The sequence below is a fragment of the Callithrix jacchus genome, chromosome 13 (assembly GCF_049354715.1).
Source record: "Callithrix jacchus isolate 240 chromosome 13, calJac240_pri, whole genome shotgun sequence".
In the NCBI taxonomy this organism is placed as follows: Eukaryota; Metazoa; Chordata; class Mammalia; order Primates; family Cebidae; genus Callithrix; species Callithrix jacchus.
The window spans coordinates 115,628,049-115,649,439 of record NC_133514.1 but is presented as its reverse complement, the minus strand read 5'-3'; positions in this window follow the sequence as shown (position 1 = coordinate 115,649,439).

Genomic DNA, 21,391 nt, shown 5'->3' with positions numbered 1-21,391 from the left:
TCCTATTTCTAGACATCAACTTCTGATATATTAGAAGCATGAAGAATAAAAACATATTATTAGTCATTTGGCACATTAAAAATGTCTTCTTTAAAGAATAGAAAACATTTGCCAAAAAAGAGACATTTTATAATAAAATCGATTTTATACCAAGACTGAAGCATCTAAAAGTGCTCTGTGTTTGAGAAGTAAATTGAGCTACTTCAAATAAAAGAATAGAAAATGATAAGAGTCAATAGTTGTTCCTTAGAACTGGGTCTTTTTCATTTTGGTATTCCCGTAGCATGTTGGGCTTTTCTTGGAGCACATATTATCTCTTGCTTTGCAGTTATTTATTCTTATCTTGCCATTTTAAAAAACACTGGTATTTTTTATAGGCGATGGCATATGGCATTGGCTTTAAAGAGGCCTAAGTTAAAATTCCTGGCTGATGTAATGAGAATCCTTGGCCTCAGTGTTCATGTTTGAAAAGTGGGAAAAATAAAGTCCTGGAGAGTTTTTCTTGTCATGACGATAATTAAGGTAAACACCGTAGAAAGAGCCCAATGAAAAATGCAAGCTATCTTGATTGTTCTTTATATATATATCTATTATCAATATGTCAAGAATGCTTGTTAGATTGCATTAATCATTGCCCAGAGGAAACTGGAAATAAATTAATAATAATGTAATTTGAGAGTTAATGTGTATCATTAGGTTTAATGGCCCTTAGAACATAACTTAATGAAATAAACAGATAAAGGATAGGCTTTGTCTTCAAGAAATGAAGATAAAATAATATAATAATAGTTTTAGACTTAGCTAGAAATAATAGAAAAACAAAACTAAAACAGAAGGGACTTAAATAAGTTAGAAGCTTATTATTATCTCCAAAAGTAATTCAGAATTAGGTGATTTAATGCTAGCATGGTATTACACAATGTTGGAGACTCAAATTCTCCATCATGTTAACCTCTATTCAGGCCTTCATGCCCAATGTCACCTCTAGAAGTACAATGGACCAAAAGTACTTCTTTAGGTCCAGTCGTTATATCTACACTTTAACCTACAAAAAAGTAAGAAAAGAAAAAGAAAAGCATGTGTCCTCAATTACGGGACAATACTCTTAAAAACCTACTGGCCAGAATTTAGTTCCTTAATGAAAAGAAAGGCTGGTGAATACTGTCTTCCTTTTGGATATCATATGCAAAGATAAAAATCAGAGTTTTACTACCAAGTGGCCTGAAAAAATAAATGTTGGCAGATATTGGGCTCTCACTGTAATATATAAATTATTGTATCCATAATCTACATAAAAATATTTAAAAATAAATTTTATTGTGTATATTTGAGATTTACAACACAATGTAATTGAGACACATATACTAGTAAAATTGTTACTATAGTGAAGCTGATTATCAGGGCTATCATATCACAGTTGCTTTTATTTGTGACAAAGCAACTAAAATCTATTCAATAAAAATCCCTGATACAATTAAATTTTAGCCCTTGTATTGTATTTTAGACATCTAAACTTGTTCATTCCATGTATCTGCTATTTTGCACCCTTTGACCCAAAGTTCCCCGTTTCCTTTCTCATTCCTCTCACTATATATGAGAGCTCAAATATGTATTATTCATGTAAGTGAGACCATGTAACAGTTTTCTTTCTTATCTGGATTATTTCACTTAGCACTGTGCCCTCAGAGCCATCTGTGCTGTGGCAAATGCCAGAACATTTAGGTTGTTTCCATGCCTTGGCTATTGTGGCTAATGCTGTAGTGAACATAGGAATGCCAATATCTTCATGAGATGTTGATTTAAATTATTCTAGATGTATACCCAAAAGAGAAATTGTTGGGCCCTATGGTAGTTCTATTTTTAATTTCTTTAGGAACTTTCATACTGTTTTCCATAATGGTTGTACCAATCTACATTCTAATCAACGGTGTCCTAGTGTTCCTTCTCACCATACCCTCATCAACATTTGTTATTTCTTATTTTTTTGATAATAGCCATTCTTACAGATGTGTAGCAATATCATAGCTATTTTAACTTGCATTTCCCTGATGATAAGTGATGTTGAAAACCTTTCATAAATCTGGAGGCCAATTTTATGTCTTCTTTGGAGAAATAACTCTGTGGGCTCTTTGCCCATATTTTAATAGGTTTGTTTGTTTTTCTGCTATTGAGTTGTAAGTGTTCTTTATAATTTAATTTTGGATATAATCCTCTTATCAGATATATGATTTGCAAATATTTTTTTCTGGTTGTAGGTTACCTTTTTATATTTTAAATTGTTTCTTTTGCTATACAGAAGATTTTTAGTTTAATGTAGTTCCATTTATTTATTTTTGCCTTTGTAGCCTGAGATTTGCGTTTCACGTTAAAGAAAATTATTATAAAGGCCTATGTCAAGAATACTTTCTTCTAGGTTCTTCTCTTGGTGTTTTGTGGTTTCAGGTCTTACATTTAGGTCTTTTGTCTATTCCAAGTTGATTTTGTGTATTGTTTAAGCTAACAGTCCACCTTCATTCCTTTGCATGTGTAAATCCAGTTTTCCCAACACAATTTTTTAAATAGACTATTCTTTTTCCATTACGTTATTGTGATGCTCTTGTGAAAAATTAGTTAACCATATATGTTTGGATTGCTTGTTGGGCTTTCTATTCTGTTCTATTAGTCTATGTTTCTGTTTTTATGCCAGTATCATACTGTTTCAATTACTGTGACTTTGTAACATAAAGTTAAATTAGAAATAAAGCCTTTAACTTTATTTTTTCCTTCTCGGTATTACTTTGGCTATTCAGAGCTTTTGTGGTTCCACACACATATTAGGACTGTTTTCTTCTATTTCTGCAAAAAATGCTATTGAAGTTTTGATATGGATAACCTTAAATGCGTAAATTGCTTTGGGTAGTATAAATATTTTAACAATACTATTTCTTCCCACCAGACCATGGGATATCCTTTCATTTATTTGCGTCTTATTCAATTGTTTTCATCAATGTTTTACAGTTTGTAATGTACATATCTTTCACTTTCTTGAGAAAAATTGTTTTTAGGCATTTTTATGCTTTGATAAGTGGAATTTTAAAAAATTTATTTTCAGCGAGATCATTATTTTGATATAGAAATAGATCATTTCAGCTAAATCATTATTTTGGTATAGAAATAATACTGATTTTTGTATGTTAATTTTGTGTCCTGCAACTTTACTGAATTTATTTGTTAGTTCTAGCAGTTCTGGAGAGATCATGGCATTGGCAAATAGATATCATGTTACTTCTTTCTTTCTGATTTGGATGTCTTCTATTTCTTTATCTTGTCTGTTGTTCTTGCTAGGACTTCTCATACAGTGAGAATAGGAGTGAGGAGAGTGAGCATCTCTACATTGTACTGGATCATAGTGGAAAGTTTTCAGTTGTTCCTCATTGATTATGATATTAGCAGTTTTTTTGGTTGTATATGTGTGTGTGTGTGTGTGTGTGTGTGTATAAATAAATGGCCCTTATAACATTTAGAAAGTTTTCTTTTGTACCTAAACTGTTAAGAGTTTTTATCAAAAAAGAATGGTGAGTTTCACCAAGTGCTTTTAGGTTAATTGAGATGACCTTGTGGGATTTATCTTTCATTTTGTTAATGTGATGTAACATATTGATTGATCTGCATATGTGAAACTAGTCTTGCATGCAAGGAATAAATCCAACTTGGTCATAACATATAGTGTTTTTGATGTGTTGTTGAATGCAGTTAGCTAACACTTAATTGAGAATTTTTGCATCAATGTTTGTCAGAGATACTGACCTATAGTTGAATATTCTTGTAGTATCTGTCCAGCTTAGATGTCACAGTAGTGATAGACTTGTAACATGTGCTTTGAAGTTTAAACACTATCTCTTTTTTTGGAAGAGTTTAAGAAATATTGGAATTAATTATTTTGTTTTTTGAATGTTCGGTAGAATCTAGTCATCAGGCCATCTGGTCCTGGGATTTTCTTTATTGGAAGAATGGTAATTACTTGTTGATACAATTTGACTGTGTTAAGAAATTTATTTTCAGCTAGATTATTATTTTCATATTAAATGTAGAAGATTCCATTACTGTAGTCCCCACTCAAATCTCAGCTTGAACTATAGTTCCCATTATCCCCATATGTCATGGAAGGGACCAGTGGGAGGTAACTGAATCATGGGTTGGTTACCTCCATGTTGTTCACATAATAATGAATGAGTTCTCATGAGTGAGTTCTCATGACATCTGATGGTTTTATAAAGGGCTTCCCTGCCCCTCTTAGCTCCTCATTTCTTCTCCCTGCCATCATGCGAAGAAGGACTTGTTTGCTTCACCTTCTGTAATGATAATTTCCTGAGGTCTTCCCAGCCATAAAGCACTGTGAGTTAATTAAATGTATTTCCTTTATAAATTACTCAGTCTCAGGTATGTCTTTATTAGCAGCATGAGGAGAGACTACTACACTTGTTCAATCTCTTTATGTTATTGATCTGTTCAGGCTTTCTGTTTCTTCCTTTTTCAATTTAAGTAGGTTATATGTTTCTGGGAATTTATCAGTTTCCTCTAGGCTATCCAGTTTGGCGGCATATATTTGATCACAGTAGTCATTTATGACTCTCTTCATTTCTCAAGCTTCTGTTGTAATGCCTCACTTTCAGTTTCTGATTTTATTTATTTGAGTCTTGTCTTTTTCTCAGTTATTCTAGCAAAGACTTCATTGATCTTGTTTAGTTTTCCAAATAACCAATTCTTTCTTTGATTTTCTTCTTATGTCTTTTTTGTTCTCTGTTTTATTTATTTTTGTTATTCTACTCCTTCTGCTAACGTTGGGATTAGTTTGTTCTTTGTTTCCAGCTTTTTGAGGTATGACATTACACTATCTATTTGGGATCTTTCTTCTTTTTAAAAGTAGACATTTGTTGCTATAAACTTTCCAATTAGAATTGCTTTTGTTGCATCCTATAGGTTTTGACATGTGTATGTATTGTTTGTTGGAAGATATTTTAAAATACTCTTTTGGTTTATTCTATGATGTTTGTTCAGGTGCTTGTTGTTTAATTTCCTCATATTTGTGAATTTTCCAAGATTTCTGCTTTTATTGATTTCTAGTTTAACACCATTGTGGTCTTGAATTTGTTAAGACTTGTTTTGTGGCCTAACATGTTTTATCTTGAACAATGTTCCATGTACACTAGAAAAAGAGTGTATATTCTGTTGATGTTGGATGAAATGTTTTATATCTGTATATTATGTTCATTTGGTTTGAAGTGCAGTTCAAGTTTATTACCCCTCTAGTTGAGCTATGCATTGTTGAGATAAATATTTCATCAATAAAATTGAAGTCCCCTTCTATTATTATATTGCTATCATTGCTATCTATTTCTTTTTTATGTCAGTGCATATATGCTTTGTATATTTAGCTGCTCTAATATTTGATACATATATTTATATTTTTCTGTCATTTCAATAAATTGACCTCTGTATCACTAAACAGTGACATTTTTGTTCCTTGTAAAATAATTTTACTTGAAGTTTATTTTATATAAATAGAGCCACCCTTGCTTTCTTTTGGTTACTATTTGCATAGAATATCTTCTTCCTTCCTCTCATTCTCAGGTTATATGTGTCTTTAAAGCTACAGTAGATTTCCTATAGGCAGTATGTAGTTGGAGCATGTTTTTTAATCCATTTATAGTTAGGTTATATTTTTCTGGGAATTTATTAATTTCTTCTAGCCTATCCAATTTAATGGCATATAATTGCTCATAATAGTCTGTTAGATCATTATGATACAATACTCCAATGGCTAAAAGTGTCAGAATCATAAGGACCAGAGAATTTGAAAGGAAAAATTACTAGTGTTGAATGGAGTGCTTAATATGCTTTAAGACTTATGATTACATTGAGAACAAAACTCTAGCAATTATCTGCTCCTTTAAATTCTCCATTGGATAAAAATTACTAGCATTTAGTGACCATTTAGTCACCCTGTATATTTTGATTGGTCAGTTTATTTGTTTATATTCAAGATTATTGTTGCTAGATAAAGACTTACTCCTTACATTTTTTAATTGTTTTTTGGTGATTTTATAGAACCTTTGTTTCTTTATTCCTCTCCTATTGTTACCTATGTGATCTAACTATTTTCTATATGCTAAGTTTTGATTTCAACTTTCTCATTTGTGTATGTACTGTAATAATTTGTTTAGTGGTTACCATGGGCTGATCTAAAACATTTAAAAGATATTACAGAATATTTGAAGCTGATAACAACTCAACTGCATTTGCATATAAGTAATCTAGCCTTTCTTCTCAAACATATGATTTATATTTTTGTTATCATGGTTTACATCTTTATATGTCATGTGTTCCTCAGTAACTTATTGTGGCTATAGTTATTTTTGACCATTTTGACTTTTAACATTCATACTAAGATTGGAAAGATTTATGTACCACCATTGCAGTAATGGAGTCTTCTAAATTTTATTATGAATTTACCTCAAGTGAGTTTTATACTTTCATATGTTTTCATGACTGTAAAAATTATTCTCCTTTTGCTTCACACTGTAACACTCCTTTAAGTATTTTTTTGTAAAATGGATCTATCTAGTGGTGATGAATCCCTTTAGCTCTTGATTATCTGGGAAATATTGTATTTCTCCTTCATTTCTGAAAGACAGCTTCTCTGAGTTAAGTATTTTTGGCTGGCAAATTTTCTTTTTATTTAGCAATTTTAATATACAATCCCATTCTCTTCTGGCTTGCAAAGTTTCTGCTAAGAAATCCAGTGACAGTGAATTGTGTTTTTCTCCTGATGCTTTTAAAAGTCTTTTTCTTTGCCTATAATTATTTCGATTATAATGTGCTTCAGTTAGGACCTCTTTGGGCTGAACCTATTTGGGGATTTTTAAGCTTTATAGGGGTGGATATACATATATGTTCCAAGTCTTAGGAAATGTTTTGCAATTATTTTGTTAAATAAGCTTTGTGTGTCCCTTTCCCATGTTTTGATTCTCTGGAATTTACATAATACAAAAATTTGTTCACTTAATGGTGTTCCACAAATTTCACTGTCCTTGCTTCACTATTTTTATTCTTTTTGTTTTTCCATCCAACTGGGTTATTTCAAAAGATTTGTCTTCAATTTCAGAAGTTTTTTCATCTGCTTCATTTAATCTGTTGAACCTCTTAATCGTATTTTTTATTTCATTCATTGAGTTCTTCAGCTCTAATGTTACAGATTTGTTATTTTTTTAAGGTATATATGTCTTTGTTAAATTCTTATTTAGATAATACATTGTATTTCTGATTTTATTGAAATGTGTGTCTGTATTCTCTTGTATCTTTCCGAGTTTCCTTAAAATCATTATTTTAAACTTTTTCGGAAAACTTGTACATGTTCATTTATTTAGAGTTAGTTACTAGATCATTATTGTTTTCCTTTGGTGGCATCATGTTTCCTTGTTTTGTTTTCATTTTTTCATATTTCTTGTATCTCTGTGTTGATACCTGTGCATTGGTAGAACCATTATCTCTTCCAATTTTATAGAGTGGCTTTCATAATCAAATGCTTTTACTTGCAAATGGGTTTTAGAGTATTGTTTGGTTAGGGTGCATTGGCTCTGATTATACCTGGGCACAATAGTGCAGTCTCTGTGCAGCTTCTTCTGCTTTAATCAACATCAGCAATGACTGTAGGTGCTTCAGTGGCCTTGGCTGTGAGAGTTTGGGCCAGCAGTTGTGGCAGTGTAGACTGTTAGGGTTCTTAGTGGGAAGGACTTTAATGATCATCCTGGTCTCATTTTCTGCACAGTAGGGAGATTTCTCTGAGGGGACCTCTTTTGCTATTGTGTGTTACATGGGCCACAGGCAGCCAAACGAATGCTGTGTTCCAAGGCACTGGTGTTCAGAGTGGGGTGGGACTGGAGTCCTGGGCTCAGTGTCTTGTTTAACTACTGAGGCACCTGTGACATCAATGCAGGTTTAAGGGACTGCCTTGCAATTTAAAAAGTATGAGATCCAGAGTCATCTGCTGAAGAATCAAATGCTTAACTTTGAAGAGAATGGACGAGGACTTTTTTTCTTTTTTTTCTTTTCCTGAGAATATGTGTTTACATATCAGTGAGGAATGGTATTTCTAGCCAAGGAGCCAGTTTTTATATCCCAACGAAATGTCAGTGATGACTAAGTTTCTCTCCCCCACTTAGAAAGGGAGAGTTGACAACTCTGTAAACTGCCCTTTAGGGCCTAATTCATAATTATGGCTTCCTTTACCATTACCCTGTACATGTAGGATGACATCTCACTCTTGTCACGTTGCCTTGGAGGATTGGGACAAGGGTAACTGATGCAACTATTACTGTAGGGGGGTCTTCAAACTAGTTGGTGTCAGCTGTTTCACTTGAATTCAGGATCTGAAAAACAATTTATCAATTTTTAGACAAAAGCCTTATGATTCTCATGTCAGAGGTCCTATCTATGGAAACAATGGGGATGCAGATGGTCAGCATCCAGTGCTGTGTGACATAGGGTTACAAGAAATTAAGTCCAAGTGCAGCCTAATCAATGCTTAATTATACCTATAGCTCTGTCCAGAATCCTTGTTAACCTTGTGAGGATAGCTTCATTACTTTGAATGATACTACTTTTATTTGAAATCTGCCTACCATTGCGGTTTCTATTTAGAACACAAAGGACTCCTTGTTCCAACCATCCTCCTGGACCCCATACTGGTGATCTCCATATTTGCCTTAGAGTAGGGAGATAAAACAGAGTTTTTATTGTCTCGACCCCAGACATCAGGATACAATCAAGGAGAAGGGTTTTTCTAAGGAAGTTCTGCATTATAAATGGTTAGAGAGAGTCTGTGGTTGATAACTCCAACAGAGGCATATGGATTAGGAACAGGGCAATTTCTCAGAGGAAAAAGAGACAGCCTGGGCCAGCAAGAGAGTGCAGAGAAAGTGTAATGGATGGAAATAAAATTGTATGACTCCAGTTACCATATCAATTACAGTAGCCAATGGACTTTAATATACTTCTTCTAATGAAAAGATGGTTCCTCTGGGGAATTACATCAGGCTATTTTAAAATTAAATTTTAACTCTGGAAACATCTTTTTAAAATTATATGACCACTAAAACGGTCTTATGATTATAATTTGACTACAGAGTAAACTTTCCTAGAGAGCTAGAAGGTTTTAACCTTTTGAACATTTAACTTTAAGCTGATAATAGTGATTTCTCATTATTAATTATCAAGTTGGCGTTATAATTTCATTCATCAGTTTTGTAAGTTGGGTTAAAGTGACTCCACCACACAAACTGTGATGCAATGCAGGCTATTTTACAGAATCCTTTTTTCTAAGCTCCAATTTGAGTTCCAAACACTTGGTGTTGATGAGTTTTGTTAAATTCACCTAAATTTTTAAAAAATTTATCTGATTCTATTTTGGGGAGAGCTCTCTGACCTAGTTCATGTTTGATAGCATGTCATCTTTGCCATGTGTTTCAGAAAGTATATTTGCAATTGCTACAACAGACACTAACTCAATGATTATATAATAAACTGTGAGCTTGGAAATAGAAACCCTCTAGCTGCAACAACACCTAGAACAATGTAGGCTGAAAAGCTGTCAAATGAAAGCAACACAGATCCATGGATTAGCCTCTTGAATCCACGTTTGCAAATGAAAGTATTTCTTTCTTTTCCTAGTCCATCTGGAAAACTTTCATTTTTTCTTCCAGGATTTGGGAATGTAATCCTACACTATATCTTGAAACTGCACATGACAAAGATTTGATTGTGTGTGTGTGTGTGTGTGTGTGTGTGTGTCAGTGTGTGTTTCATGGGCATCTCACTATTAACTTGCCAATACAGAAATTTCTAATTTCCCACATTACCAACTTAATCTCCACAATGTTTCTATAGATCAGGAAAAAAAACTTGCCTTTCACCAAGTTGCCTAAGAGTGAAAAAAGAAAATCTAGGAGAAGATTCTTCATCCTCAGCACGTTGTCCCGGCTCTATCTCTGCCAGACCTTGATCACTCAAAGTAGATGGGAAGAAGAAGGAATGAGGACCTTCCCAGAGGAACTCCCCCAGGTAACTATATGATTCTGCATTAATCTATTGGTAACACATATTACTTCCTGAAATGTTTTTATTTTTAATTCACTTAGTCTTTTATTTCAGAGTTCTTCCAACTAAGATATAAGATTCATGAGGACAGAGAAATTTGTCTCTCATTGTCATCCTTGTATGTTCCACAAAATGGCCTGACACATAATGACACTTACTTGTTTGTTCAATGAATTGCATTTCATTCTTTTAACATGGCTTTTTCCCCCAACATATGAGTGTTCTAATGGTAGAAGCTCTGCTTACTCACCAGTTCTCCCACTTCATTCTTAACAGAGGGCCAGGTACTCAGAAATCAGGGGAGAGGAGGGAGCAGGTAGTCGTGCAGGCTATTAGACAAAGGAGGACTTGCTAAAGAAGACTTTGTTTAGGAATGTAGCACTTAAATGTCTTCAGATCTCTTCAGCAGAGCTCTCCAAAGGCTCCATGTGGCCAAACTTTCATGCTAAAATTACTGTATAGAGGCTATACATTAAATAAACAAAAATATGTGAACACATAATTTTTCCATATTTAAATACAATACATATGTTAGCTTGTAGAGCTACTACTTGAAATATACTTGAAATTGTTGTCAATTTATTTCTCTTTTTCAATGTGATAATTACATATTTTAATGCAACTATTATACAGGATGTGTACATAATCTATACATAGAATTAGGTACATTTGAGTATATAACACACACACACACACACACACATTCTTTTTTCTGAGGAGGAGTCTAACTCTGTTGCTCAGGCTGGTGTGCAGTGGCATGGTCTTGGCTCACTGCAACCTCCTCCTCCCAGATTCAAGCAGTTCTCCTGTCTCAGCTTCATGAGCTGGGATTACAGGAGCCTGCCACCACGCCCAGCTAATTTTTTCTATTTTTAGTAGAGAGAAGGTTTCGCCATGTTGGCCAGGCTAGTCTTGAACTCCTGACCTCAGTTGACACACCAGCCTCAGCCTCCCGAAGTGCTGGGGGTATAGGCATGAGCCACTGCCTGGCCCACATACTTTTTTTCACATTTTTCTCTCTCATAAAGCATTTTTATATTGCACAGATGTACAATGCTTCATTATGTCCAGAGTAATTTTTAAAAATATCAATATCCTGCTATAAATTCTGTTTTTTCAGCTAAATATCTAGCAGATTCTGCAATAAAATATGTTAACAAAATAATATTTAAAAATATGCATTGGCCAGGCATGGTGGCTAATGCCTGTAATCCCCACACTTTGGGAGGCTGGGGTGGGCAGATCACTTGAGGTCAGGAGTTTGAGACCTGTATGGTCAACTTGGTGAAACCTCATTTGGTGTGGTGGCTGGAACCTGTAGTCCCAGCTACTCGGCAGGCTGAGGCAGGAGAATTGCTTGAACCTGGGAGGCAGTGGTTGCATTGAACCAAGATCATGTTACCACACTCCAACCTGGGCAATAGAGTGAGACTCCACTTAAAAAAAAATATATATATATATATATATATATACACATGTATATATATGTGTGTGTGTGTATGCATATATATATATATATATATGCATTTAGCTTTGCACTCATTGGTGCTTGGCAGAAAATGCTGGATGCCCCCATCCAACTTGGCTTGGATACATTGAGCTCCTTGAGCCAAGTGAACCCAAGACCTCCCACAGTGGGTGGCTTACCAGACCACACTTGGATGACTTCCAGCTGGTTCCCTCTCACCAAAATATACTAAAATTTTGTATATTCCTTCCATGTGGCTGACCATATACTAAGAAAAGCATTTTAAATCATTTTATTACATTTTTCCCTCCATTTAAAATTTATTTTGTAACTATTGACTTTACTCAAGTATTAAGAACACTCAGATTTGTATCTACAGGTTATAAAGCTACTTGTGGATGTGAAAGAGACAATGAACTGTAAACACCCTAAGGGTAATCCATTGTTCATCCACGTGTTCAACTAAGATGAGAAGATGAGTGCTTTAGTATCATAACAATACATAATTTCTATTCCTTGAACGATATTGAGTTAAAACATATACACCATGGAATATTATGCAGCAATCAGAAATGATGAGTTCGTGTCGTTTGTAGGGACATGGATGAATCTGGAAAACATCATCCTCAGCAAACTGACACAAGAACAGAAAATGAAACACCGCATATTCTCACTCATAGGTGGGTGATGAAAAATGAGAACACATGGACACAGAAAGGGGAGTACTAAACACTGGGGTCTATTGGGGGGAAAAGGGGAGGGCCAGTGGGAGGGGGAGGTGGGGAGGGATAGCCTGGGGAGAAATGCCAAATGTGGGTGAAGGGGAGAAGAAAAGCAAAGCACACTGCCATGTGTGTACCTACGCAACTGTCTTGCATGCTCTGCTCATGTACCCCAAAACCTATAATCCAATAAAAAATTAAAAAAAAAAAGAAAAAAAAAAAAAAACTGGATGACTTGTCATCTTTGTACTTTCAGTGCAAATAATCACAATTAATTTGTTATTACAAATTTATTGGGGTATTTTATTTAATTCCCCTGTTTGTTATGATGCCAATGAACTACAGTGCAACACCTTACAAAACAAAAGAAAAATAGCCAAGAGATTGTATTATAACTATTTTCTTAAGTATTAAATACCGGTAAAACCAACATTATCAACCTTCTACTTTGTTTATCAACTTTTTAGCAATGTCTGCAATGTAATCATATCTGATCATCGGATAACATTAAAAGTTGAAAGTCATTACTTTATTCATACCCTTCCAAATACTTAATTCCACTTAATCAAGAAAATTATTAATAAACTATAGTTTGGTACCTTTCTCTTTAACATTGATTTACCTCTACTAAGATAATATCAGATTTTCAGAAAGTGTAACCCTGTATTTCTAAACTGTCTAACATCTCTGGGTTTCTGTTTTTCATCTGTTACCACATGAATACAGCCAGGCTCACTGGATTCAATCTTATCTTCGTTTCTTAGCTGTATCATCACGAGTTATTTAATTCCTCAGCACTTAATTTTCATGACCTGCAAATATATGAATCATAATAATCATTACTAATAAGTTTGCCATGAGGTTAACTGTGTATGAAGGGCTGATAAAATCATGTGTTACCAAGTAAGTGCGCAATGAATATTACTCATAACATTATGTAATTAAATTTTTCTGTTAACCTTAGGAGAAAATTGTTGGGTGAACATGAAAAAATGGATTGAAAAGTTAAGTCATATGTAATTAAATTTTTCTGTTAACCTCAGGAGAAAATTGTTGGGTGAACATGAAAAAATGGATTGAAAAGTTAAGTCATCTAGATTATAATATAGAAGCAATTGTGTGTATATCGCATATGCATTGTTTATGCAAGGGTTACATTTTTTTTGCATTGGTACATTCACCCAACAGTATTAATACAACACTGATTACCATTAAAATACAAATGTATATTTTACTTGGAAACAGAGCCAGTGCAGTTATTCAAATAATATGCTTCAATTATTAGTCACTTAAAAGATAAAATATTAATGGTGAGGAGGGTAAAGTAAGATCAGTATAATAAAATCGATTCTCAGTTAACAGATCCCTTCCTTTCACTCTGTATCAGGCCACTTTCTCTGGCTCCATATTATTCTGCTTTGTTTTGCTTTGTTTTTTCAGTGCTGTTTATACTTAGATTTTTCACAAAATAAATTCTTCTTTTAAACAAACATCTAGTACTATAATCCTTTCAGTTTTTAGTGTCTGTCCTTTGCTACTTTACTCAGAAATATTTCTCTCTGTAAAGAAAACAAAATCACAGATTTCCAAAGACATATATTTTTTAATTTAAACAATCTAGAACCAACCATATTTATATTTATTTTTATTTTTATTTTTGAGACCGAGTCTTGCTCTGTTGCCAGGCTGGAGTACAGTGGTGTAATCTCTGCTCACTGGAACCTCCATCTCCAGGGTTCAAGTGATCCTCCTGCCTCAGCCTCCGGAGTAGCTGGGATTACAGGCACGCACCACCACACCCAGCTAACTTTTTTTTTTTTTTTTACTTTTAGTAGAGATGGGGTTTCATCACTTTGGCCAGGATGGTCTCAATCTCCTGACCTCGTAATCTGCCTGCCTTGGCCTCCCAAATTGCTAGGTTTATAGGCCTGAGCCACTGTGCCTGGCTAAGCCAACCATAATTTTAAATATGTCTGATACCGCCATTAAAATAAGATAATCATTTTAATTTTAAAGATATGACCTAAATTTTTCAGAAATAATTTGAAATTGCCAATATACTATGATATTAAAATAGTAATTCAACAATAATGACATTGTTGCTTAAAACTGTAATTTAAATAACTATATTTCATTTTAATCAATGATTTAGATATTATTTTTAAAATATGACAGTTTATCTGGTAAAGAAATATAATTTAGCTTAACTCACAATATTCTAAAACCAATTATCTCAACAAATAATTTGAAAACAAGTTAAAGTGATCTTATATGACCCGAAATTCATTCCAGAAGATTTTCCTCTTTCAATGACAGTACCCTATTATCTTATATTTCCAAGCATACTATTATTTACATTTATTTAAGTTTTAAAATCCATTTTGGGATATCTAGGCTCATAAAAATTTAACAGTAGCTGAACTGATTGATTCTCACAAAATATCTTTATGCATACAGCAAGCACTCTGGGTGAGATTATCCAAATAAACAAGATAACAATATGTAATTTAAGATGTGAACATGTAAAATCTGAGCCAACACCATATGGATTTAAAGTTCCCTCCATGTAGAACATTATAATTTGTGTTGTATTTTTCTGCAGGCCAAATAAATGTACCACACCTCAAAGTACTTCTTTATATCTCTTCATCTATTTTTTTTTTTGGTGGAGTCTTGCTCTGCCGCTCAGGCTGAAGTGCAGTGGCATGATCTTGGCTCACTGGAAACTCCACCTCCCAGGTGTAAGGGATTCTCCTGCCTCAGCCACCCAAGTAGCTAAGTAGCTGGAATTACAGGTGCATGCCACCATGCCCACTACTTTTTGTATTTTTAGTAAAGACGGGGTTTCACCATGTTGGCAAGCCTGGTCTGGAACTCCTGACCTCATGTTGACCCGGCTGGTCTGGAACTCCTGACCTCGAGGGATCTGCCTGCCTCGGCCTCCTGAAGTGCTGGGATTCCAGACATAAGCCACTGCACTTGGCCCTATTTCTTCATCTTAATAAAACTCCCATGTCAGTATTTTCCAATTGGCATTTACTTTTCCTGACGTGTCCATATTTAAAGTATTCAGTGAAAGAAATGTGACATATTAATGTGTCTATTTAAAAATTTAGGCTTTGGTAGTAATCGCAAGTGAGCCATCCATACCCTAAATTTTACCCAAGGACTGAAGCGCTGTGAGTGTGGAAAGCACACTGGGCTGCCTCCTGTCCCGGCTCCCGGCTCTCGCTTTTGTTTGCTGTAGGACCTGGAGCAAATTTCTTATGCTTTCTGGGCCATAGTATGTTAATTTACAAGAGGTTTTTGGATTGGTTTCCCTTAACATTTTATTCTTTCCATATAAAGTGGTAGCTCTTATTTTTATTTTCGTTAGATATTTATTTATTATCTTATTTATTTTTGTGAGATAAACTTTGATCTTTTTGTTCTTCCATTTAAAAAAGATTATGCAGTGAAATTGACATTGTCTGGTGTGCCATTCTATGCGATTTAACATACGTATAGGTTAATATAACCATTACCAAACCAAACTCTACCAACACAGGCACATTCTCCACAACGGTAGTTTTGTCCTTTGGAAAATGTCATTCAAATGGAATTATGCTGTAGTTAAACATTTGAAACTGACTTCTTTTATAGAGAATACCTTAGAGATTCATCCAAGTTCTGTGCACCAATTGTTCATTCTTTTTTATGCTTGCTCAATAGTACACTGTATGGATGTATCATAACTTTTTAAAATCAATTCACCCGTTGAAATGTAATCAAGTTGTTTCCAGTTTGGGGCAATTATAAACAGAGCTCTATAATGATAAGCATTTATACAAACATTTAAACATTTATTTATTAGGGTATATACACAGAAATGGAATCACTGATTCACACAGTAAGTATTTTTAACTCTATAAGAGAATACCAAATTATTTCCCAGGTTGTAAAAGTTTGCATTCCCATTAACAGTGTATGAGAATTCTAGTTGTCTATCACAAGCACTTGATGTGTGTGTGTGTGTGTGTGTGTGTGTGTGTGTGTGTGTGTTTGATGGCTCCAGTGTCATTTGGGTTTTCCAAGCCTGTGCTGTGCTTTTAGAACCTGCTGAATGTACACAAACCACTGGACGGCCTAGGACCTGGGCCATAATTAGTTGGTTTCAAAAGTCTTTGGCAGCAGACTATTAGTGTATAATATTTTTCATATTGTGAACAAGTTCAGATTCACTCATGCAAACCCACATTTTAGGAATGAGGTGAGTAGTTGATAAACAACTTCATGGTGTTATGTTCCGGGGTTTCTCCCTCTTTGCAATCTCCGCAGTACATTCTGATTCCTGAGGCTTCTCTCTTGGCGCTCTGGGTAGACAGCTAGAGGGATAGTTACTTTACGATGCTTTCTAAAGCTGTGTGCTTGTTCTGGAGCCAAGTGTGGGAGGACGAAGGGAAGAAAAAAGAAAATGAAGTTGTTTCTACCTTCTTGGAAGTCCTGGAAGCAAAGAAACACCGTCATTTGCCACTATTATGGGATTGCTCTCTGTGTGCTCACTTTTAGATTTCCTGTATGTTCAATCCAGGCCGAAGAATACCAGAGTGAAAACTGACCATCTTACTACCTATTTGATGATGACTCAACCACTGGTTCTGGTCTTTCCCAGTCTGCTGGCTTTTATCAGTTTGGTGCAAAAGTTATTATGGTTTCTGCCATTAAAATAATTAAAAATAATGTCAAAAACTGCAATAAATTTTGCACCAAGCTACTACTTGCTGTTTGTAATTCTCAAATAAATGCTCCACGCATTCTCTTCATGATTTATAGCTATATTCATTTGAAAAGACAGGGTGAAGTGGCCTAATTTCATTTTACCCAGAACTGGAATCACAGGTTGGCTATATTTAACCTCTAATAAAATGATTTTTGCCCTTGAACTTTTCATATTTGAGTATTTTAAGCAACTGCAATGATACAATATTTAACGGATGCCTTAAGTCACAAGCAAAGAGGAAAAGAAAGTGAAGAACAGCAAAAGCACACACAGTAAGACGACGTACTATCATGTCATGTAGAGTAACAACAAATTCGGAGGTGGGACTTTTCTGAGGGAAGAATAATGCTCTCAGAGACCCAGGCTAGGCCCATCCTCCTGTTCTGTCATTCTCTTGTGTGAGCTACCTCCAGCCTTCATGCATGATGGCTGCCACACATTCAGGCAGTTTGTCCTCCCTAGACACTTTAAAATGCCGGCAGAGATTGATTAAGAAACAGTCGTCTTCTCATGGTCCTTGGTCACAGCAAGGGGAATGTGTCTGAAATTGTCGCTCACGACTCTCTGGACAGAGCTATTACTGAAGCAACCGTGGATGAATGAGATTGAATTGCCTTAACTGGATTAGACAGACCAGGGCAAACCTCAGGTCCATGATGTTTCCCCAGCTCCAGAAATATATATAAACAAATGATGATATTTCTTCAGAAGAATGAGGAAGCAGTTATGGCTTTTGTGTGGGCACCCAGAGTGTTAGTCTCAATATTTCTGTGAGCAAATACCCCAATATGTCCCCAAAATAGGAGGCCCCAACAGCAGCCTGGAGTCAATGATACATTATTCTATGTTAACATGTTTAGAAAGAGAATGAGGCATTGATTTCACTGTTAAGGGATTAACATGGCTGTAGATCGAATTTTAGTGAGTATTCACAGACAAAATATTTCCTACAGTAATCACTGTAAAAATAAGAGCTAATCACCCATGAAGTTCCAATGACCACCTAACAGCAATCCCAGAGGTGTGCTCTGAAGTACTTTCAATCTATATATGATTTATTGAGAAGATAAATATTTTTCTCATTACACCATACATGTAGTACTTAATTCTCAAAATTTTCATAGATGGCAATAAAGAATGTACCTCAGCTTACAAATTTTAGGTTACTTTCATATTTCAATATAATAAAGTGAGATTGATCCTGGCATTTTCTAAAGTTTTCCTATATCATAATCCAAAAGTTATATACATGATAAAAATGAAAATGACAACGCTGGTGAATTTTCAAAATAAAGAGTCTCATAAGTGACTCCACATAAATATTTTGCCATAAAAGTATAAATGCTAGTGAATATGTCTGCATCTTTAATTTTGCACAGAATGAAGATTACAGAAAATATTTCATTGTTTCAAGTATTAAAAAGAGTCAGGGTCCACAAGACAAAAACAATTAGAAGAAAACCTTAGTCTTAGTATAATATGGCAAAGAGTTCACAAGGTTACATTGATACTAACTTGTAATATTAAACTGTATTTTAATTAGTCTTTAATTAAGAACTTTAAACATGTCCCTTAATAGTGCTGTGGCCCTATTTGCTCATGTATAAATGATGATAAACATTCCTTTGTCAATGGAGTTTTGGAGATTAAACAAGACTATACATGTGATTTTTACATATTTATATATAATTGTATCCTTATGTATTAATATGTATGTACATTTATATATACACAAGAGAGGTTTAATAAATATTAATCTTCTTTGCAGAGAAGATTTTGTTATTTTCAATTTTCAATATAGGGAGGGACACAGACTCAATCTCTCACATTGAACAAAAATGAAACAATCCAAATGCTTGGATCTGCAGTTGACAATTATGGCCAACTTCTTCCATTTTTGCACTCTAGAAGGCTCATACCAACCCCAGTTTCTGGCAGACTGGCTTCCCTGCCTGTCGTAGCTACAGTTTCTTAATGACCCCCAGATTTGTTTAATTCCTAAGCATGTGTTTCCGTGAGTCTGCACAAGATTTTCCACACTCTCTCTTACTCTGGGTTTTCCCAAAGTGTTTTAGGCTTGTACAGTTAAGAGGCTGCTGACCACAGCATGAGCACATTTTTCTTGTATCATGCCTGTTTTTAAGTCCTCCCTTCAGGCTATAGGTGATGTATATCCACCTGTACAAGTACAGGTGCAAAGGGTATTGGCACTAATAGATTCCAGGGCCCTTCACAGGATGCTCCAACATTGACCAGGAGAGATCCTTTCAAGATGAGAAATTCCGTGGCCTAGGGCAACTAACTTAATGACCCTAAGCCTCAGTGGCCTTCCCCTGTAAAATGTCTATACATTATAATGCTATCATAAAAGCAAAAAGATATAATAATTTTGTCATTAGTAATCATTTGATGCTGGTGATGGTATTATTACTGATAATACTATTACTCTTTCCATTATTATTAGTGCTTAATAATCAGCTACACTGCAAGGGTTTCTAGGTTTCAGGCACATGAGACTGTGAGACTAAAAGAAAAGACACAAAATAGATTATTAAAAGCATTAACAAAGTGGGTTATGTTTGCAGATAACTAAGCCATAAAATTATTCTAATGCAAAGATTAAAATAAATGAACGAGTAGTCTTTTGCATGGATGAGGGATGGGTGCAGTTTTGCCTATGAGAGTAAGCACTTGTGGTACTTGTCTTGCCTCTTATTCAATCATCAGCCTCTTCCAGTTCAGGGAAGCTAGGACCTTCCTTTAGCAGAGTTGAGTAGATTCCAATTAAGCTAACCATGGCAACTGGTTTCACCTTGCCAGTAATAGTGTTCAAAACAGCCTTGTGACAGATTCTTCACCAACAATCCACCAAGGAAAATACATGTGACCCTGACAGTTTGGGGGTTTACTCTAACAATGAATACAAAGTATCGATATTTTCTTTTCTGTCTTTGGGAAGTTGTATGAAAATATAGTGTTTGGAGCTGTGGCAGCCATTTTATGACTAAGAAGGCTCTGTGTCCTATCCACGGGCAGCATACTGAGAAGGACGGAGTAGAAGGAGGACAAGATCACTTTCCTGACGATGTCAGTAAGCAGCTGAGGTGCCAGCCTCGGAACTGCTCCACGACCACTTTTCTTCTCTGTGGGGAGTCTTCATTAATTAAGCAATCCTTATAGGGAAATCAACCCATGGCACAGAATCAAGTTTGAATGAGAATCCCTTGATGAAGAGACTCAGCTCCTGAAAATAATAAAGCATAGCCAGCTGTCTTTATTATTGCAGTTTTCTAAGTTGGTTGACCTACTTGCCTCTTTAGAATTTTACATATTTTAAAAATTCATTTTATCCATAAATAAAGTCATTTTTAATACTGATAGATCATTGGGGGTAGTTGAGAAGAGACTGTAGTCACCAAAAGAGTGAGAAGTAAACACAGTTCCAAAATTTGTGAAATTGCTCCCTGCTGACAATTATGTTCAATAACATATTTCTAGAGGTTTCATCCACTGATTCTCAAATATTTTGGATCATTGCCTTAGGAAGGGGAAAATGTAATCAGGAACATAATCCTTAACATTCTACACTTTTCCTTTTTAAAATGTTTCGTAGCCTGGGGCTTTATAAGACCTATCTTAATACATTTTTTGATGATGAGCTAGATAAAGATAACTTACACAGCAGTTATTCTTGTTAGGTGAGCTAAACCTTCCTCCTCTGAGTCACAGAACTGGTAAGTTGTTCAATAACTTGTCCCACTACTGGAAAAACGCCCGAGAGCATATCACAGGCAAACTCACTGAGTGGCTGGGTATTTTCATTTTGGAGTCAGACTGACCAGAGTTGAAATCCCAGTTCAGCTACTGTCATAGTTCATTCGTGCTGCTGTAGCAAAGCACCATAAACTGGGCAGCTTATAAACAATATAAACATTTCTCACAGTCATAAGGGCTTAGAAGTCTAAGAACAAGCAAGATCAAGACTCTTGCAAATTCCGGGTCTGGTGAGGGTCTGCTTTCTGGTTCACAGAAGGCCTCCTCTCCCTGTATTCTCACAGGGTGGAAGGGGTAAAGAAGGTCTGTGGGACCTCTTTTATAAGGGTACTAATCCCACTCATGAGAACTCCATCCTCATGATCTAATCACCTCCAAAGGCGCCACCTCCTAATACCATCACATTGATTATTACGTTTCAACATATAAATTTGGGGGAACACAAAAATGCAAGCCATAACAGCTATGTACTTTTGGAGTGAGCATGGACAAGTGCTTTAACTATTTTAAGCTTACTCTCATCCGAAATTATTG